This window comes from Amblyomma mixtum, chromosome 2 (genome assembly GCF_055824585.1).
Source record: "Amblyomma mixtum isolate Tamu chromosome 2, ASM5582458v1, whole genome shotgun sequence".
Classification (NCBI taxonomy): Eukaryota; Metazoa; Arthropoda; class Arachnida; order Ixodida; family Ixodidae; genus Amblyomma; species Amblyomma mixtum.
In genome coordinates this window covers 2,229,473-2,252,354 of record NC_143013.1, presented here as the reverse complement: position 1 = coordinate 2,252,354, position 22,882 = coordinate 2,229,473, and the positions used below count along the sequence as shown (strand labels likewise).

At 43.5% G+C, this 22,882-nt stretch overlaps 1 protein-coding gene and 1 long non-coding RNA gene across 3 annotated transcripts in view; both read right to left on the bottom strand.

Moving 5' to 3' along the window:
* LOC149358222 (lysozyme c-1-like) overlaps positions 1 to 22,882 on the bottom strand; it is a 68,201-nt gene that overhangs the window by 1,896 nt on the left and 43,423 nt on the right. The window lies entirely within an intron of this gene.
* Positions 10,347 to 19,207, bottom strand: LOC149358225 (uncharacterized). 2 transcript variants are annotated; one of them, XR_016288647.1, is made up of 4 exons: positions 18,960 to 19,207; positions 18,806 to 18,863; positions 18,232 to 18,384; positions 10,347 to 10,531 (listed from the first exon to the last, which is right to left on the bottom strand). It is a non-coding gene; the product is annotated as an uncharacterized LOC149358225 (long non-coding RNA). The 2 variants fall into 2 exon arrangements; XR_016288646.1 differs by having other exon boundaries at positions 18,992 to 19,207.

Sequence of the window (22,882 nt, the reverse complement as noted above, 5' to 3'; positions counted from 1 at the left end):
CCGGGTGAGAATAACGGAAATCCAAGCCAAAGCGTTATTGCGACCCGGTGGAAATAACGAAAAGGGCCGGCGTTATTGCGACCGGGTGAGAATAACGGAAATCCAAGCCAAAGCGTTATTGCGACCCGGTGGAAATAACGAAAAGCCGGCCCAAAGCGTTATTTTCACCCATGGATTGCCTTGGCTTCGTTTATTGTTGGCGGACGGGATTTGAGCCGCCGTTTTTGCATCGTTTGCTTGTTTGATCCGCCTCTGTCAACGCGTGGACGTGTGATTTCGGGGTTGCGCTTGGATTTTAGGCGGTGTGGTAAAGTCATGCAGGCGTTTTGCATCATTCTCACCGTGTATATGTGACCTTGGCTTTTGCGTGGCGCGTTCTGATCGCTTGATTCGTTGTGAAAGGACTCTTGTGTGCTTGCGTTGTTTGGGTGCTCGCGCTTGTGCACACTGGCCTTGGAAGACGCTCCAGCTTTCTCCGGAAAATCTTGGTATAATTAATCGACATAAATACGCTTTCATTTCGCGTAATTTATGGGTTGTGCGAGTAGGCATATGTGCGCTCATTCGTTTTGAGCATTCAACCTGATTTGCGCAGAATGTATGCAAGTTAATAATGTGAATTCATTACAACGTGGGACCAGGGTCATAAATACGATCCAGGCACGGTGGTTTTGCAGTCCCCGAGGCATTCGTTAGTTGAAGCGAGCAGTGGTTTCGTATGTACAAGGTCGTCCACCCTTAACACGCGAGTGCGTGGCCTCACTCTGGAGGGCCACTGCGTCCTTCACGGCCGCTCATCGCAGCCAAGTAGCGCAGGAGAAGTTGGACCTGAACGTGGTGCTTCACGTCATCTACCACTTCGCTTCGACGCGCGGCCGTGTCGTGCGCAGTGGCCCTCCAGAGTGGGGCCACGCACTCGCGTGTTCGTACAAGTTGACAACCCTGTACATTCCAGACGAAGGGCAGGTGTTAGGCAATAGGTGAATATTGCCCACGTACTAACTAGTAAATTGCATGGGGATTTTTTGAAATGTTGAAGATGCTCTGCCTCGTTCGAAGTTCCCTGGAATCGTTTACCTTGCTACGATTAATTCGGTCTACATCGGGGAGACAGCTAGAAACATGCCCAGGCATCTGAAAGCGTCGCAGTGATGTCGGCAGGAATCGAACAGTTGCTGTGGCAGAACATGCACAACCAGGGCATGAAATTGCTTGGGAGAATGTGGAAATATTTGCCACTGAAGGAAATTTGTAAGTGTGGCTGCACCTGGAGTCCTTTATTTAAGACAGTCATCAGAACAAAGGGAAACCTTCACCAGGCATATGCAAAGTCATTGCCCTGATTAGTTAAGGAGCTGCCTTTTCATGACCGGTCCTTCATTTTGAACGAGCAACCTGTTAGGGTTCTGCAATGTCAATCAACATGTTCGACATGGTCAGTGACCAAAGTTTCATTCTACTATTAAGGCAAAATGGAAACTTCACGACGTGTGCCCTATGCACCGAAGCTAACAGCAGTTGTGCCCTAAGCCCACAATATATTCCACAATTAACGTCAAAAAGGTGGCCAGCAGGTTCGGAATCCTCAATTGTTTTGTACCACTTCTCTCAAGCTGTCTTGCCTGAATCCACACACATTTTGTGTTAGAAATATATGGGTGGCAGAAAAGACATTCCAGACAATTGGTGTACTGCATTGGTGTTCTGTGGGAATACTTAAATCTGTCAGTAGGTAATGCTAGATGGCGTGGCAATGGAGTATACCCCACCCCCCCTTTAAGACACATTCATTTACCTATGAGATTGAACGTCTTTTAAGAAATTAGGGTACCGGTTATAATAGCATAGACATGATGGCACGTGAACAACTTTCATAACTGGCTTGTCTTTTGAATTTCTTATTTAATTGCAGTATTGCTTTGCATTGAAGCCATACTGTGTACTGTATGGCTGTACTGTGTACTGTGTATTTCCTGTGTACAGTGCTTCAGCCAGGAAATAAATTGATTGGTTGCAGCTCTTTTCCCATGTTTTCCTTCCTTGTTTGTGTGCTTAAACTACTCTAACTGATATGCTTTCTTCAATTCTAAGTCAACTTTCTCAATAATAACTCACCTTGTAAGCAATGCATATAAGCAGAAGTAATTCACAAGGCACATTTCACTTGGCCGTAAGTGTCACAAGGACTCAAAATAGGCAACTTTGTATTGGTTAGCAGCAAGGAAAACCCTTTTTTCGTTGTAATAAATCTTGCTACTGTGTAGATATTTCTGTATGTTAGTTGCTGTTGAAATGAGGTCCTCGACGTGAGCACGGTCGGCCGCAATTTCATGGCACTTTGTGCACTGCTAACTTCGTGCTTCTGCTAACAAGGTTTGTTGAAGTGCTGTTCAAAGAGCTGGGATCATGTATTGTTGGCACCAGCTTAGCGAGAACCACTGGAACCTTGCAGAAGCATGATGAGTCCTTCAACTGGGGTTATTTGATCTTGCAGTTTAGTGATCATTTTAATGTTGCATAGTTGTAATTCAGCTCTTGCTGTCTTATTAATATGAGTGGTAGACAACTTTGACCATGCCCCGAAATCTCAACTTTACAATCCAGAGGTATGGACACGTTATACAAAAAGAGTTTCAAATTGTGCTTCTAGGTATTGCATGTTTCGAGAAAAATTTTTACCAGTTTTAGCATTGGCAGAGCAGCAAAGGCGGGTATTAAATTTGAATCAAAATAGTTATTTTACCACACATTCTAAAATTGTCTGCAATTCTTGTTAAAATTTGGGAGTGATATTTGGATGGCAAGATGTTTTTAACATTTCAAATGCCCTTTTCTTGGTGCCAAATTTGTCACAACAATATTGATATTTCTCTTGCTTTACTATAATTTTTCCTTCTTTTTACTATTCAGTTGCAACACTACAGACAGTCTTGTTTTCTGTTTTACAACTCCTATTTCTTTCCTCTGGATTTTTAGCTTTTCACGAGCACTACAATGAGCCCTACATTTCATCACATAATGACCACATGTTTAAAGTCTGTGTTGTCGCATGTCATATATTCATTTTTTCCACACACCAGTAACGACTGGAACTACTTTGTTGCCTTCGTCACTGTGATCGTCAATAACATCGCCTTCAAGAAAGCTGCAACTGATTTGTTCTGTTAATAATTTGTTCTGTTCACCCATTTCTCTAAATAATGCCCTTGAGCCTTGAGAGTGGATAAGTAAGGTGATGGAACGAAATATTTTAACGCATAATTTCTTTAAATTGAAATTGGATTTTCTTTTCATGCAAAGAGGGAGCAGCCACAAAAAGCTACTGCTGTCAGTGGCTTGACAAGGTGACCCAACAGGTGATGGCAAATGCAGTGTATATACCGAAACACTGAATGAAAAACATGGGCAAGCCGCCATGGTGACTTAGGGGTTGTGGTGCTCAGCTGCTGACCTGAAAGATGCGGGCCTGATCTCGGTCTTGTTGGCCTCATTTCAATGAAGCCGTAATGCTAGAGGCCTTTTGTGCTGTGCGATGTCGGTGCACGTTAAAGAACCCCAGGTGGTCGAAATTATCCACAGCCCGCCACTACGGTGTCCCTCATAGCCTTAGTCGCTCTGGGACGTACGATAAACCGCATAAAGCCAAACCATAGACAAGCATGGGCTCATTCTACTTGGTCATAAACTGCACACACATACTCATTACAGCATATTGAACAGCAGAACAAAAGCAAGTGGTCAACTGTCCTGTATACAGTACAAAAAAGAAGTACGTGTATGAGCAGCATTATTTAAAGACGTCGGGTGAAGCAACAAATCATCCATTTATTTTACACAAAGGGAAGAAAGTTGATATATGGCACCCACCAAGCTAAAGAATAGACAGGCACTTCAACATACTCACCAGTAACCAAAATATATTAAGAGGAAAACGAGGTTTCAGGCAAGTTTGTTGGACACTTCAGATGTAACTGCAGCACAAACACCCACATTCAAATTAAGGAACACACTCATACATGGATGCTGCAGCAGCTGTATGTGTGTCTGAGAGAGAGAGAGAGAAACATATTTATTATGATGCAACATGAAGCGCTGTGGACAGATCAAGTACACTTTGAGTCAGCAATGCATTAGTTGCAGGAAAACAAATTATATGCTTAAATCATTTTCTGACAATGGAATTTCAGTTAACGCACAAAAAAAATGATCTCTTTCAGGAATATTTCAAAGGTCAACAGATAGAGTGGTATTTTACTTAACCGTGGTTCTCTCTCCTGCAGCTGAAATTCAATGGAATATGTGTACTGAATCAAATATTCTAGCATATTCTCTTATACTATAGTGGTAGCTTAGCTTATTATGGTATGTTTGTGTCACATTACGGAAGATTCTGTGGTTGCTCTTTAATGTGAAATCCTTGACTCTAGTATCCATGAGAAAAAAAAAGATATTAGAACTCAGATATGATACATGTTTCCCATGTGGGCAATATAGCTTGAAGAATGTTTCAAATGTGTTTTGAATAGCTGTCTTATGTCACCAAGTGTTCGCATATTCCTGTTTCTAGGTCTTTCCAGTCTTTTTTACAAACAGACATTACTCATCGCCATTTTTAGATATGAAACTTTTCAACAAAATTCACTTCCCATCGAAAGTTGCGGAACCACAAAATTTAGCTAGGTACAGGAAGGCAGCACACTGGCATATATGTACCTGACAGCTTTGGTGGATCACACAAAGAGCTCTTTACTGTACCATCTGTGCACAACCTAAGGGGCAGCTGAAGCTGCTGTATTATTCTTCAGTGTTTTGCTGCATTACCACGCGCAGTTTTCTGGCAGTGAAAAAGATGTCTGTGTGTGTGCGTGCAAGTTAAATGAAAGTTCCTTTCCAAGATGGCATCTTGGGAAAGAACATAAATAAGGTGAGGCTGACAATGTATAATCACGGCACAATAGAATCTATGTCATAAAAAGCAATTCTACTTTATAGCACACTTCTTGCAAAATCACACTCTCATTATTGATACACTAGGATCAGTATGACTAACATTTCAAAAAGAAAAAAAATTAATCTGTATTTGTTGTACCTGTAATAATTGTTTCTTGTAGCTTTTGCTTGTTTTGATTCTTTTGCTTCCGGTAGGAGTAATTGCACAGTTTGCCCTTATGTATCTACAATTGTCCGGCTGTTTGTAATCTTTAATTTAATATTGTGTGAATGGAAGAAAAACAGCTAAGAGGTCTGTTACACTGTCAGGCATTCATTCATGCCTTTTCAAAAATCTGTGGGCAGAATGAGTGCAGTACATTTTATTTGTTCTGCTCAGTAAATAACCTGATTTGAAACTTTGCAAGGATTGTTCTAAACATATTGATTTATGAATGATTGAGTGATTTATACTGCAATCTGGGCCTTTAAATTCTTTTACAGGGGCTGTTGGCTCTTATTGTACTGTCTGCATTATTTTTTCAGTGAGCACAGGTTCATCTGATGGTATGTTCTTCTATGCTTCACCTTTAATGGGGTAAAATGTGTGCTTTACACAATTTTCTTGCCTCAGCAGCTTTGATAACAACTAAAGTCAAGAGCTTTCAACCTGACATCTTAGCAATAAGCAAATTATTTCTATTGCTATTTAATAAGAAAAGTTCAGCTTTGTGATGACCAAGTAACCATATGACCCATGTCCCACATTGAAGTTCTAATCCCTACTGTATCTCTCTGCTTGATGAAAATGCCATCATACCTTTCAATGAAAATTAAGTGCGTCTTGTACTAATGTTGCACTTACTTGAAGGAGCTTTAAACCTTTTTTTGCTACAGTCATGAAGGCAGTAGATTAGCTATAGTTCAGGTGAATATAATTTGCTTTCACTGGGCAATTGCCATCTGGATTTACATACGTGCAAGGGAAACATCCTAAACTGAGAATTTGACATAGTTGCAGCTGATATGAACTAATATCACTCAGTCTCAAGCAGAAATCTGTTGGCCACAGCTTCAAATTAAGAATCATAGCTGTTTGCTAATATATGATGCCACACCTTCTCTTGCAAAGCAGCTTCACTGTTCGAGCTGGAACCAAGTGAAACTGTGTAATCAAAACTGAAGTGTGCCTGAAATATCATTGCAAATTGTTCTAGTTAATGACATAATAAAAGCCAAATGTTTGTCCTAGTCAATAGCAGGTCAACTTCACAAGAATGGCAGATTTCGACTGGTCACCAGCTATGGAAACCACAGGGTTGTGTGTGATCTCAGCAGGGGTCAGTTGGGATTTGCCAGACTAAACTGTCTACATTTTCAGTTGATACCAGTCAAAAACCTGCAGGTATTGCAGCTGTGTTAAGGCTTCTGCTGTAATCTTTCCGTGCAAGGTGTGTCCCAGCTGGGATTAGTTCTTTTATAAGGAATTAACAGCTCTTAAAGGGATCTGCTTTTACACTGGCTGAGCTTGAAAAACAGTGGTAGGGAATGAAGTGTGTATATACTTTAGTGACCGCAGTGGGAACTGCTCGAGGAAAGAGCTGGGTATGCACTCATAGGCGTGGCTGCGAGTGCTCCTGGCCCGTGCAGTTTCGCCCATTTGGGCACCCCAAACTCAGTGCACTGCAGCCGAGAGAATCACAATTTGAGAAATCTAAAAACTGATGCGGATATTATGGTCAGCTATAATAAGGGGCATTACTGTAACTGGTAAAAAGTTAAATATTATATATTAATTTACAAGCCTGCGGGTTAAATAAATATCTTAGCTGTATTTAATCTATTTAAAAAATTGCCACATTCAGTGAAACACTCTGTAGGCCATCACTTTTGGACTAATTATCGCTTGTAGAGTACTTTCTCAAAGATAAATTAGGATTGGCATATATACTTTGCAACTGAAAACTCTCACATTCACCAGCTGAATTAATTTTATTTTTTTTTTGTTTCTGCAATACACGCTTTACTTATTTTCTTCTTCAGTGACTACTAAAAATTTCACATTTCAGTAAAAACCAGTTCAGCTGCAAATGTCGGTGCACATACTACGACGCATTTCGCTAGTGATTACTTCTCTGTTGCAAGCGATCAACCTGTGCCAGCTCGCCCCGCTACCCGTGCTTCTGGCCGAAAACCTCAACTGCAGCCATGGAATCAGCATTCTTGAATATGCATGACACCTGTGGTCATGTTGTCCAGGTGGTGATGTACGTGATTTGTGTGCATCTGGGAGAGACAATATGAAGTTAAATTTTTTGGGGGCTACATATATGCGTGTACGACCTAAAGTGAGAGTTGAGAGTGCACTCAAGTGTCCACATATAGTTGTTAAATGCACCAGAGCGTCGAATGCAACAAAACACATTGCTGCAGTTTTTCATAGGACCGCAAAAAAAAAAGGAACAGCCAGGAAATGTATCAGATGAATGTTTAGCGTGAAAAAAAATTGTGCACTGTTGCCCGCAGTTTTTTTTATTATTATGACGTGTGCGCCATATCCTTCTCTGGATTGTTCTGCATGAGCAAAAAAGACCAAACAACACAATTTGATGAGTGTGCTATTTTTTTATGTGATACTATGCCAACTGTAGCTCAAATGTCCATTCCACTTCTGAGCAGCTGTCTGTGGAAGGGTTTTAGCAGCTAAGAGGGACCATGCCTAAAGCATGCGAAGCTGCGGTACGCGTGCTCCTCTTCGCTGTTATTGCGGTGGCCGCGTTAATCCCATAGAATCATCGCCTATTGGAATCTCGAAATTGTGTATCTTAAGGTGCAGGTGACAAGAATAAAGCGGATGGCAGAAACAAAACCATCGGAGCCAACGCGCGCAACCGCATCTCGTACAGTGCTGCTTGTGCCGTCTGCCGCGGCATAGTTTCGTTTTCGCGCTTTAGGGTCGATTCGTGCTGGCATCACAGCGGTGATGTAACTGTGCCAACAGCCCAACCAAAAATCACCTATTCTGTAAGCGTGCTCGCTTTGGCGTGGGGGCTTCCCGCCAGAAGTCGTCTAACACAGCGGCGGACAAGCGCCGATAGCGTATAGTTTCGCTTTTTCTACCCGGCACTGACATTGCATACGCATTGAACGAGTGCCGGAATGGTGTAAACTATCACCGCGAGGCGACTTCCGCGGCATACGATGCGGAAATGATGCAACAATTGCATTATGTAACAGATACAGGCGATCGAGTTTCAATTACGTATACATGGGCCTCGATCTGCGGCAGCTGGACTTGCTCATGAAAACGTAGCACTGGTAAAACGCAGCAACCGCGAACGTAACAGCGGGGTTCTACTCAAGGTTTGTTTAAAAAAAAAAATCAATCCTTCCACTTTTCATTGTGAGGACTATAGAAGCGCCAGCTGCGGAACAACATATAACGCGTACTTCCATCTCGTATCGATATCACCGTTTCGCTGTACCGCACGCATGCACCACGATCAGTGCTTTTAGTGGCAAAACCTATTGAGTACGACCCTTCCTCAAACACACGCACTCACGGTGAACTCTCGTTGTTTCGTGCTCGCTTTTTTAGCTCAAACTTTTGGTCAAATTCTATTCGAACTGAGGGTGCCAGGAGTGGACACGTGTGTGCGGCACGGTGGTTTTGTAGCCGCGTGCTCTCTTTGAGCAGTCTAATATTTATCTCTGTTGTAAGTAAACTTTTAATTGAGATTTGCGCCAAGACTTTTGAAGATGAAGGCAGGGACCATCACGTTTACAGCCAAATTGTGCGCGCGCCATGAAAAGGATATATATCGTTGCAACGCCAAGCGCCAATGGTCGGGCATATCTCGACGTCTAATACTTCAAACTCTTAAGGGTCTGAAAATTTGTTCAAATCATGCCGATTTGAAATTAAGAGTAAGGGGACCGAAAAATCATTCACTGGTCTTGTCATTCTTATGCGACCGCAGCACTAGCTGGCAGCATTAGCGGCGCCTCATAGATGCATGCCACTCGATCGGCCTCGCATGTTCTAAAATAAACTGGCCCCATGCCGTGACAGCGCAAGGAAAAAAAAAGAAGAACTGCAGTGAAGCAGCCGCAAAGACCACAACCCACACCAAGCAATGCGCGCATAGTGCATGTAATGGCCTTTCATAGACTATCGGTCCGGGGGCTGTGGAAAACACGATGGCCGCGTGCGGCACGCTGCATTGCCATGCTTCATCATCGGTCAGGACAGGTAAGCTGTACGGCCGTTGAATAAGCGTGTACTACCGGCAGTTTTGTCGCACTGAAATACGGGATTCTGACGGGACCGAAGTACCTTTTTGTAAATACCGCAGATTTGAATGAAGCGATTTCCGTGTGTACAGTACACACCCTACATACCTCTCGGGCAATAATGGCCCTTAGCAGCTAAGAAAGGTTATAGCAAGAAAAAAATTAAATCTGACGTTAATAAGTGATGCCAATTCAATCAGCCACTGTTCTGTTTGAGGAAAGATAGGTCAGAAACGGTAAGAGAAGACTGTAAATCGTATTTACCAAATATCATTTTAATCATTTAGGGCCCTTTGTTAACAGGTAAAAACCAACATTACCCAGTTTGTGCACCCAAAGCATCATCATGAAAAAAGTGCCTTCAAGAGAAATGTAGTTTGCAACAGACTGAAGCTACCGTATAGAAATTGGCAGATGTCTTGAACCTGAAAACAATGGATGAACTAGCCACGTGATGTTTTCCATGTCATGTTGCATGGCATGAATTACCGTGGAAGAGTTTTTTTTATGCTCTTTCAGAGTGCAGTTTAGGGAGATAGCAATTTCACTAGCTGCCAGCGAGAGCCAAGTGCTACAGAATCCGCTTCGTTTGCAGTGGGTTGGAACACCAGTAGTGCTAGGACGGTTGCCTTTCTCAAATACCTACAAAGACCATTTAATTAAAAGCGCCCAGATTACAATATTCAGCAAGAGCTTTCCTAGCAGTCAGTGTTAAATGAGGTGGCGGTATAGGCAGAAGCATCCCACACCAGGGGATGGTGCAATCAGGAAAGGTGCTACCTACCTGTAAAAAAATTTGAAATTGGTCCCTCCTACGCATTGAAAGTACACATGCAGCGCCCACGAACATTAATTACCTGATCTACATTTTCACGGGGCTTCAGTACCCTTCTAGCAGTAGTCTCAGAGCAGCTTGTCAGTGAAATTTCTTTTCCTCATTAACTTTGTGCAGCATTTTCTGCTGCAGGGGCATGAACAGAAAGGCAATATGCGGCTCTGCAGAGGAAACAATGTGGAGGCTGGGTATGGTCTCAACCGACTGTTTTGTAACATGATTTTTCTATAGGGCCAACCAAGTTGTTAGTAATCTATTCATATGCTTCATTAATCACCGACAAGGCATGTTGGTAGGAATACTTTATTTGGCACAGCAGTTCTGGCAGCAATGGGTATATTGTCATTCTGCTTGTAGGCCAAGGTGCAGACTTGTGAGCACGTTCTTGAGCCAGTAACCTGGAACGATGAATAAATAGGTGCCTTGGACCAGAGAATGCTGTGTCATGCAAGGTCGGTTGCTGCAGTCCCTCCCCTAGTGTCAGCCATATGCAGGGTTGGATGCCATGAAAAGAGAAAACAAAAGTGGGCAGGCTCAGAAAAGTAAAATGCAACTAATAAACCACTAAGAGAAACCCGCAAACAATATGCACTAACATTGCACACACAAAAAAAATGGAATGCATGCAAGAGAGAAAAAGAAAAGGAAATCTCCCAATTGTGTTCAGGAAAGTAAAAACAGTGCTAAATTCTACACAAACCACACAGAAAGACCGACAGGACGGGCGCTGCAGTCTTTCTGTGTGGTTTGTGTAGAATTTAGCGGTTTTTACTTTCCTGAACACAATGTCACACGAACTAGCCCAGCAAGAGGTACTGTTAAACATCTCCCAACAGACTATCGCAGCAGCCTACGCACTCCTGTAGTGGCCTTGTGCATGAACATTTGAAAGACCTTAAAAAAAGGATAAAAGCAACATTGTTGAAGATGTGCTGGAAGAACCACACACAAAAAGAAGTGTGCACAGAGCTCAAGAGAGAATGAAAATAGTCAAGACAAACAACGAAAGGGTTTCACTGGGTCAGACCAGTACTAATTAAGAGAATCAAATTATCAGGTTTCAAGTCTTGAACTTAAGCCTGGCCAGCCCACAACACTGCCGCATTTCCTTTTGAGGCTTCCGACGCTGGCACACAGGAGGCCAAAAGCTCCATATGCTAAACCCAAAACCTTAAAATGGGGGGGGGGGGACACCAAATTTTTGGTTGGCGTCTTTGTTTCAAATATTGCATTGCCCCAGGGCACATATACATGACACATGCTGCACTATTCATATATGCACTATAAATAATTTATTACCGTGTTACTTATACTGAGCGGTTTCGCTTTCTGAGCGCCGGGGTGTGTTATGACGTCACTCCCAAGAGCATCAACCCTGGTCACGAGGGCTCCAAAAGTAGACAAAGGGACTGCTGCGTTGTCCGCTCTCGTACACATGCTGTGCATAGCAGGGCTTTTCGAATTGCCGGCCGGTACTACAATATGCTTAGCAAAGCCAAGCGGGTGAGGGGCAACGTCGTGTTCTGAAACCAAGCAGCTCACTTGGGACGATCTCAGTCGGAATACGCGATTTCAGCGTTGTATTTAGCTTTGGAACACTCAGCCCATTCCAAAAGGATAAAAGGGTGCAACAATTTCTGGGAATCTTTTTGGTGATCTCGCGAGTATAATGTGCATTCATAAGCAGATAAAATTTGTTTTGTACAATGCATTTTTAAAATAAATATTTGCTTTCCTTGTGCTTTGCTGTGTATAAAATTAGAGCTAGTTCTCAGCAATCCTGCTGTTCCTGTTGCAGCTTGGATAAGCCCTTGTGATCTAGATGCCAACTGAAAGCAGCATCTGCTTGCATTGGATGAAATGCTCCCAGTGCAGTGCGTTGCTGCTATCCACATTGCACATAAAATAAGAATCTAATCCCACTCAAACAAATATCTTTCCGCATGGTTTACACAGTCGAGTTTCCTTGCAGTGTGGACGGAATAACAAAAATCTGCGGACAAAAAGACTAAAATGTAGCCATTAAATGCATTCCTGAGTTAAATATGCAATCTAGACGAGCTGAAGCATTCAACAAAGAAAATTAAAACTGGGCGTCCAGCAAGCTGCTCATTTTGAATTGGCGACGGCCGAAGCGAGAAACATAGCGGCGATAATAATGGACAGTATACATGATCAATTCACAGAAAAAAATTAATGAAGCCGCAAAAGCTGCATTGAAAAGAGATTTGCTTCCCCTGTTTGAGAAAGCTCCTTTTACGAAGTCCATCTCTTTATTATAGGTGGCTACCCTTTCCTTTATTCTTCCCAGCATTTGATGTTCTCTACCAAGTGCGTGTCAACATCAAAATTTTCATTTTGAAGCAGACAATAGTAATAAAATTCACAGCAAATACAACTGAATATTCTAGAGTAGTTCAGATATCAATACAGATAGTTAAAATTACAATACAAACATGTTTCCTCAAAATGCAGCAATAAAACTGAATATTCCACACCAATATTTTACTTCTCATAATTTATAACATCCTAATGCTTACCGAGCATCTCAGTGAATGAGGGGAAATCATGTAGAATGGTAAAATTTGCCTAAAGCATAACTGTGTGCAGGGAAAAACCTCACAGCTTGAATTCGCAAGCTGGCAAGTGGAGGTGCTCTTGTCACAGTTCGCACTGAAAAGGCGTATGACGTGATGTGGCACACTGCTGAGAAACAAAAGATTACACAAAAAATCAATGAACAGTTAAGCTACAACGCGAGTGAGAGCTTTAACAAGACTGTCTTCCACGCTGCCTCGTGACACCTAGAGACAGATCCAACCATGGAATGCTGTCCCGGATGCATCATTCTTGACGGGACATGGCCCGCTTAACTCTTGTGTATGGGTTTCACCACACTGGAATTCCTAGCCATAACGGGCCCACAGATGCTGGCACATTTCAATTCAAAATCTGTGCAGCAATTTCGGCAGCTGTTTTCGTTCTCACCAGACGAAAAGTGCCTCAGTGATCTGGGCTCTTAGATTTGGAAGTTTCTTAAAATTATGCTCACAAGTTCCTGCTCTCTTTTATGGTTCATAAGAGTGGTGGTCATATGTGCTTTTACAAAAGAAACAAAGAGCACCACTTTGAGAAAATGCTGGAAAATTATCTAAACAAAACACTCCGCACGCTTTCAGGGGATTCATAAACTGCTCATTGCACTGCCAGAGATTATTTCAGGCTTTCAAAGGTCGGTTTTTCCATCAGTGAAAAGTACTGCCGTTTCCTGCCTTTCCAATGAAGGCACCCTGCGCTCACACTGGCATCCCTTTCGACAGCAGCAGTGCCATGGGACAAGCACCAAGAGATTTCCATAAAAAATATCAGCTTCCTATGACCTTATCACAGCTCAAACCGCAGAGAAACTAGCCTCTGTTTGTTTCTGCAATGGCCTACAAGATTGACGAGGCCTGAGAGCAAGATTTTCAGTTTGATTTTGATGCCACGCTAGGGTGGCGTGGCTCCTCGCATGAGTACATTGAAAGTGCATGAATTCTTTACATTGCTATGACTACGGCTTATTCCACAGAAAATACTTTTGAATGCAGCTATGTCTATCCCTATGCACCAGCCCAAATTAACTGTAGAGTCCGGGAACCTGTACAGAATGAACCAGTATATACAATGCTCACATCATGGACGACAAGAAAAAGACACCCAAAACAGACAGGCTGCCATGCCTTATACATGTTAGAAGCAAAAATATGCCACGCCAATGTGAACAGACCGTGTGCTGGGCACTCACAGTACCGTTGAAACTTGCGGCAGACCACTACGCGAATTTCAGTCAGTCATTTTTTCCAACTTGGCCACTTTCTTGATCGTATCCCTCACAATTCCCTCATTTTTCCAGGTAAAGAAAATTCCCCTGATGATTCAAGGTTGCTACACACCCTGTAAAGCCATCACAGCCCTTCAGAGAAATATAGTAGAACCTTGCTATTCTGTTCTTGGTTCGTGTAATGTGCAGTATAACAAACCCAAAAATTATGCGTGTTACGCTATTTTTCTTCACAATATAAATCCTGGATAACTTTGTGGAATGATTCCTTGGTGTACATGTCCATAATTTTGTCAAATTCTGACGGCATGGTGCATTCAGAGACCAAGAGGAAATGCCAGCCAAGCTAGTCATCATTTTTCGATACTTTTCCCAAATGCACCTGAGCACTGTGGAGAAGGCTATGAAAAAAAGCAAGGAGACAAAGCATCTTAAGAGCAGCGGCGGCTCCTCCACACTACACAAGTGCAATGGGACAATGTATCTGAAAACGCCAAGGAATAGTTGATGGACTGGATGTGCCATGAAGCTCCAGCCCCATGAAAAAGGAAAATATGGAAAGAACTTGCAAGCGCTAGAAAAGGAGCTTTCCAAAATTTGTGCCAGCACACACACACAAAAAAGTTTTAATGAAGTGAAAGTGCCAATAAATGCCAGGGATTAGGAAATAGTGCAAAACCTGGACATGAAGACAATCGCGTGCAGACCAGCAATCAAATTTTTCGAAGCTGCTAATTCAAGCTTCTTGCATAATAAACAGCACTCGCAACATCCAAGAAAAAAATACTAAAAGAAGGAGACAAAAAAAATTTGCAGACACCATCGCGTCAGGATTTAGCATTCATTGAAAAGCAGAGTGCAATCACCTTGAAATCAGTGGGTGGCCAAGCGTCTGCCTAGGGAATTTCTCAGTGCCCGTAAGTTCTTACGCAAACAATGATACACCACCGAGCTTGCCATATGTGACAATGCCCATGGGAAAAATGAATATTACACACCACACAGCATGTGCAGAGGAGGCAATGGCCACGAGCATTTTGGAGCAGTCTTTGAAGCAAGCCAAAATTCTATTAGGAGCAGATTTCCAGTTTTGCAGCAGGTGACCAATACTGAGAGAAGGTAAAGATACGGATGTGCCAAAGTTTAAAAAACTACTGGCTGCACAATTTTTTTTAAATGCATATTATTTAAAAGGAAAGTTCATGAGTGCTTTAATGCATACGCCACACTGACATAATAAGACATGTTGCTGACATGCCTAGCCTACTTGCAGCTGCTTGACGCATCTGGAAAGAGAGAACTCTTCCCTCCCGTTGTAAGGAAAGGGGGGTGCCAGCCTGTCCCCACCACACCCGAGGCTCGTCACTAATCTGTTTGCAGGTGCTGGTGTACGAGCAGCCACGACCCTAGCCATGCAGATGTGCCACTGCTATAGCTACTGCTTATCGCTGTCACATGACTTGGCCTTTCTGCAGCAGATTTCAGTTTTCCTCCATGCGCCACACCTATCACTGCTGCGTTGCCGGCTGATCTGCGCCACTGTGCAGCTGTGGTCCAGCCCCTTCTCATATTACCAACGCTGTCATGGATAGCGTGCTTCCCAAATTAAATAAGCTGCAGTGTGTCACATCAGGGCGAAGCTCTCAGTATTGACAGCCACGCTGCCTGTGAAGGGCTCTTTGCAGATGTTCTGCAGCAGGATGGCAGTGTCATCATCAGCCTGACTACGCCCACTGCAGGGCCAAGGCCTCTCCCATGTCTCTCCAATTAACCCTGTCCTTCGCCAGCTGTGTATCCCGGCCGCCGTATCCCGGCAAACTGCTTAATCTTATCCACCCAGGTACCTTTCTGCCGCCCCCTGCTATGCTTGCCTTCTTTAAGGACCCTTAAGGACCAGCGGTTATTTTGCCTTCGGATTACATACCCTGCTCAAGCCACATTCGAGGCTGAAAGGTAGCTATGCAGTTAAAAGGTTTCGTGTGCACATTTTAAAAAATTGATCAGGAATCATTTTTTACCAGGTAAGTGGATATATTCAGGTCGCTTTCAGTTTGGGCATATTGCCGCTTTGCACATAGTTTTTCTGCAGTGCTACGAGGTACGCCTTAATGAGGTTTCACTGTACTTATGAGTAGTAAGGTTGCTGAATTTGATGCGTCTCAACGTGAAATCTGAACTGACTGATACACCTCCTGCAGTGAGGCCCATGACCCAAGTGTAAAGGTTTGGTTTGGTTCATGGGGTTTAACGTCCCAAAGCGACTAAGGCTATGAGAGACGCCGTAGTGGAGGGCTCCGGAAATTTCGACCACCTGGGGTTCTTTAACGTGCACTGACATCGCACAGTACACGGGCCTCTAGAATTTCTCCTCCAAAGAAATTCCAGCCGCCGCGGCCGGGATCGAACCCACGTCTTTCGGGTCAGTAGCCGAGCACCATAGCCACTGAGCCACCGCGGCGGCCAAGTGTAAAGGTGAAGTTCTGATCTACTGCTATGCGATGCATTCAGAACAGGTGCTGCCCTTGATGGCCTCGCAGATAACTTTGACAACAATGGCAACACAGACATCAAAGTTTGCTCTCCACCATTGGTGCCATGTTTGCTGCTGCTCTTATGTCATTTTCCACAGTGGCCCACTCACAACTCACCTCAATCCTGACCGCGGTGCCAAACCAGCAAACAACCTATAAGTGGTACTGTGCGGATGGATCTTATGGCCATGCCACTGCTCTAATTACATCACACCACTTTCTCTCAGTCCCATGGCGACATTCCGAGCAAAGGTGGGGGAAGGAGGAAGTTGGAGCACCACAAAAGCCAAATGTACAACAGGGACACAATGCAGTGGCCTCGCTCAAAGCTCTTGCTCAGAGCTCAAACAGCACAGGTATGTCTGGCTGAGCTTACAACTTTTGTCACACCCAAGTTGACAGCTCACCAGCCACACACACCACAACAATCACACACGCCAACAGTGCAAGATCTGGCGATATGATGTTAAGCAATCTGTGCTTTAACCAACCCGAAATTCTTACCACTCAGTCCAGTGGATGACCTCGGTTTTCTCCGGCGATACACCCAGCCATTACTGTTCACAGCTATGGTAAATTATCATTTCGACCTCTCAGATTCCCTCATCAAGTGGCATGAGGGCAATTGAGCAATAACTACAATTTCTGGGTAAACCCTCCCTGAAGGGGCCACAGAAAATCCTCCACCAAAGCTGAAAATTATATTGTTTGAACAGCAATTACTTTTTGTTGTTTATTTATCAGTTTACCTGTACCTCAACGGCCCAAAGGCAGCATTACAAAAGGGGTGGGCTGACATGTAACCTCCTGCCGCAGAATTTTTCACAAAAGGTAAACTGAAGAGCTAAACTGCCCATCCCCACCCTTGAGGCTTTTTTTCCTCTCATAATTCCTACTGCACTGGAAGTCCTACGTTGGTGCTTGAACCTGAATGCCACACACCCATAGGTGTGCTGCACACATCTTTTATCAGCATAGCACCATGTAAGATCATGACAATGCCGCATTTGAGGTCAAGAGGTGCAAGTACCCAAAACACTAGGTACGAAACAAAAACACTAATGCTGTGCGAGTCATCCCTGTGCTCCATCTTTTGGCTGCCTCAAAAAGTGAAACTACAACAAATATCTACTTTTAACTTGTGGGGAAAAAAAAGAGACAAACATAGAAGGAACAACACAAACAATGCCTCGTCCTTATCTTTCCATGTGTTCTTCAAATACGGGAACTACTCCCTCATTCAGCTAGCTGCCCTACCTACACTCGTCTATGGCTTCTCGCCACTGCTTGTCTCAAGGAGCACAGACATTCCCAGTTTCACAGCAGGAAGCCCACTTTCAAAATTACAATTTGCTTGATCCGTGACAGCCTAGTTGCTTTGTTCACTATACAGGCAGGCTTTGTTCACTTGGGGTTTGCAGGTGAATGCCATCTTAAGAGTGAATATTTCCAAGTTTTCTTCTTGTTTCTTCTTTCCCTGTGATGGCTAGGGCGAAAAACTACCGCCCACCCGATGCAAGGCAAATAGCCACGTAATTATTACCACAATGACCTGTCACACACTGCAACAGTGCCTTGCGAGCTCTATGCACCTCAAAGGCTTCCAAAATAGCAAAGGACATCAAGCACCTTGTCCACAATGTTCATCTCCTTCAGGTGTCTCTGAAGCATCACCTGTAAAAAGGCTTTAAGCTTAGAGGCCTTAAAAGAACGCTTGCTTTTCCAGTTGCCTCATGCAAGCACCTTCCCCATGTAAAGCCGATGCTCAGTGCAGGTGGCACAGCACTCGATTTAAAATTCACAGAAGGTGGAGAGCTCACCCTGTGGCGCCTTAAAGCCTTTGCTGCTTCCGCATTCTATCGTCCCATTTTGTTCAGCCTCTGCGCCAGCAAGAGAACGCCGGACTCGATGCAGGAATCGGGAAGGTCCCTGCATACGAGTAAACTGCATTTCGGTTTTTCAAGTGCTGTCTTCTGAAATGAAAATAAATTTAAAAGAAGAACATGTTTACGCGCTGCAGACACCAAAGCGTAATCACTTATCTCGCCGCAATTAGTGCCCCTGTTTCGGAAAGCAGCTCGTATGGATAAACAGCAACACAAGTGTAAAATGAACCATTAAATCAGTAGTCTACACACTTTCCTATTAGCGGGGGCACAAAAAATCGGACCGCGCACAAAACTCACCGCATAAACGGTTAGTTCAACTGGACTGTTGTCAAAAGTTTCCCGCCTTTTTTTTCGGGCGCACGCTAACCATGCCTGTTTTACATGACCAAAAGTTACGTTGGGCCGGGCTGACAAAAGGTACAAAAACATACTCAGCGCATATTCTCTTCTGTCGAACTGCACTGAGCTTTTGAGCAGAACTCAGGATAAAACAGACGAGTCTCACCTTTACGGCCTTTGTGTCCACTGCCGGGCAAGCGGGCTCAGTGCTAGTCCTGGGTGATCTGCAAACACAAAATATTCGGGCGCAAGGAAGTTCAAAATGAAATGCCGAATGCCATATAACGGGCAATAACTCAATACATACAGTACATACATACCAAAAGACAGGAAGAATAGAGAAATTGCTCACGGGCAACACGAGCGCGCGTAGCTCCCACCGTCCGGCCATTCTCCTACTGCAAGCAATGCTCGGCTCGGCTGTAGCTACTCTATGGCTGTAGCTCGACTCAAACATGACAAAAACAACAAAAAATTGGCCGGACGTGGCGTCATTTTTCAAACCGGATGCGACGTCACGGGTGAAAATAACGCTTGCGTTATTGCGACCGGGTCGCAGGAGACACTTCCAACGAAAAGCCGGCCCAAAGCGTTATTTTCACCCATGGATTGCCTTGGCTTCGTTTATTGTTGTCGGACGGGATTTGAGCCGCCGTTTTTGCATCGTTTGCTTGTTGGTCAGCCTCTGTCAACGCCTGGACGTGTGATTTCGGGGTCGCGCTTCGATTTTAGGCGGTGTGATAAAGTTTCCTGTGGTCATGCAGGCGTTTTGCATCATTCTCACCGTGTATATGTCACCTTGGCTTTTGCGTGCTGCGTTGTGATCGCTTGATTCGTTGTGAAAGGACTCTTGTGTGCTTGCGTTGTTTGGGTGCTCGCGCTTGTGCAGTGCCTTCGAAGACGCTCCAGCTTTCTTCGGAAAATCTTGTTATAATTCGACATGAATATGTGCGCTCATTCGTTTTGAGCATTCAACCTGATTTGCGCAGAGGATATGCAAGTTGATGTGAATTCATTACAGCGTGGGGCCAGGGTCATAAATACGATCCAGGCACGGTGGTTTTGCAGTCTCCGAGGCATTCGTCACTTGAAGCGAGCAGTGGTTCCGTATGTACAAGGTCGTCCACCCTTAACACACGAGTGCGTGGCCTCACTCTGGAGGGCCACTGCGTCCGGCACGGCCGCTCATCGCAGCCAAGTGGCGCAGAAGTTGGACCTGGACGTGGTGCTTCACGTGATCGACCACTTCGCTTCGATGCGCGGCCTTGTCGTGCGCAGTGGCCCTCCAGAGTGAAGCCACGCACTAGCGTGTTCGTACTAAGAGTGGGCGACCCTGTACATTCTAGACTAAGGGCAGGAGTTTTCAAAACGCACCAGGTGAATATTGCCCACGTGCTAACTAGTACATTGCGCGGGGATTTTGCAAATGTTGAAGATGCTCTGCCTCGTTCGAAGTTCCCTGGAACCGTTTACCTTGCGACTATTAATTCGGTCTACATAGAGGGAGACAGCTAGAAACGTACCCAGGCGTCTGAAAGAGCATCGCAGTGATGTCGGCTGGAATCGAACAGCTGCTGTGGCAGAACATGCACAACCGGGGCGTGAAATTGCTTGGGAGAATGTGGAAATCTTTGCCACTGAAAGAAATTTGTAAGTGTGGCTGCACCTGGAATCCTTTATAATATAAATGATGCTGAAGACAGTCATCAGAACAAAGGGAAACCTTCACCAGGCTTATGCAAAGTCATTGCCCTGATTAGTTAAGGAGCTGCTTTTTCATGACCGGTCCTTCATTTTGAACGAGCAACCTGTGAGGGTTCTGAAATGTCAATCAATGTGTTCGACATGGTCAGTGACCAACGTTTCATTCTACTATTAAGGCAAAATGGAAACTTCACGACAAAGTGTGCCCTATGCACCGAAGCTAACAGCAGTTGTGCCCTAAGCCCACAATATATTCCACAATTAACATCAAAAAGGTGGCCAGCAGGTTCAGAATCTTTAATTGTTTTGTACCACTTCTCTCAAGCTGTCTTGCCTGAATCCACGCACATTTTGGACCCTTAAACAAATTTTGTTGGGCCCCTGAAATTGTCTGTTTGTATTTCATGTTTTATGCTAAATAAATACTTTCTTTCTTTCTTTCTTTCTTTCAAAGCATGGGTGGCAGGAAAGACATTCCAGACAATTTGTGTACTGCAGTGGTGTTCTGTGGGAATACTTAATTCTGTCAGTAGGTCATGCTAGATGGCGTGGCAATGGAGTATACCCCCCCGCCCCCCTTTAAGACACATTAATTTACCTATGAGATTGAACAGATTAGGGTACCGGTTATAATAGCATAGACATGATGGCACGTGAACAACTTTCATAACTGGCTTGTCTTTTGAATTTCTTATTTAATTGCAATATTGCTTTCCATTGAAGCCATACTAATAATGATTCATTTCTTCCTGTGTAAAGTGCTTGAGCCAGGAAATAAATTGATTGTTTACAGCTGATTTCCTATGTTTTCATTCCTTGTTTGTGTGCTTAAACTACTCAAACTGACATGCTTTCTTCAATTCTGAGCCAACTTTCTCAATAATAACTCACCTTGTAAGCAATGCATATAAGCAGAAGTAATTCACAAGGCACATTTCACTTGTCTGTAGGTGTCACAAATACTCAAAATCAGCAACTTGTTATTGGTTAACAGCAAGAAAAACCTTTTTTTCATTGTAATAAATCTTGCTACTGCGTAGATATTTGTGTATGTTAGTTGCTGTTGAAATGAGGTCCTCGACGTGAGCATGGTCGGCCGCAATTTCACGGCACTTTGTGCACTGCCAACTTCGTGCTTCTGCAAGCAAGGTTTTTTGAAGTGCTGTTCAAAGATCTGCGATCATGTATTGTTGGGACCAGCTTAGCGAGAACCACTGGAACCTGCAGAAGCACAATGAGTCCTTCAACTGGGGCTATTTGATCTTGCAGTGTAATGATCATTTTAATGTTGGATAGTTGTAATTCAGCTCTTGCTTTCTTATTAATATGAGTGGTAGACACCTTTGACCACGCTCCGAAATCTCAACTTTACAATCCAGAGGTATGGACACATTATACAAAAAGTGTTTCAAATTGTGCTCCTAGGTATTACATGTTTCGAGAAAAATTTTTACCAGTTTTGGGCATTGGCAGAGCAGCAAAGGCGGTATCAAAATTGGAATCAAAATAGTTACTTTACCACACATTCTAAAATTGTCTGCAATTCTTGTTAAAATTTGGGGGTGATATTAGGATGGCAAGATGTTTTTAACATTTCAAATGCCCTTTTTTTGACGACAAATTTGTCACAACAATATTGATATTTCTTTTGCTTTACTATAAATTTTTTCTTTTTACCATTCAGTTTCAACATTACAGACAGTCTTGTTTTCTGTTTTACAACTTCTATTTCTTTCCTCTGGTGCACTGATTTTCAGCTTTTCACGAACACTACAATGAGCCCTATATTTCATCACGTAATGACCACATGTTTAATGTCTGTGTTCTCGCATGTCATATATTCATTTTATCCACACACCAGTAATGACTGGAACTACTTTTTTGCCTTTGTCACTGTGATCGTCAATAACATCGCCTTCAAGAAAGCTGCAACTGATTTGTTCTGTTAATGATTTGTTCTGTTAATAATTTGTTCTGTTCACCCATTTCTCTAAATAATGCCCTTGAGAGTGAATAAGTAAGGTGATGGAATAAATATTTTAATGCATAATTTCTTTAAATTCGAATTGAATTTTCTTTTCGTGCAAAGAGGGAGCAGCCACAAAAAGCTACTGCTGTCAGTGGCTTGACAAGGTGATGCAACAGGTGATGACAAATGCAGTGTATATACCGAAACACTGAATGAAAAGCATGGGCAAGCTGCCATGATGGATTAGTAGTTGTGGTGCTCAGTTACTGACCTGAATGATGCGGGTCTGGTCCCGGTCTTGTTGGCCTCATTTCAATGAAGGCGCAATGCTAGAGGCCTTTTGTACTGTGCAATGTCGGTGCACGTTAAAGAACCCCAAGTGGTCAAAATTATCCACAGCCTGCCACTACGGCGTCCTCATAGTCTGAGTCACTTTGGGACGTACGATAAACCACATAAAACCATGGTCTCATTCTACACGGTCGTAAACTGCACACACATACTCATTACAGCATTCTGAACAGCAGAACAAAAGCAAGTGATCAACTGTCCTATATACGATACAAAAAA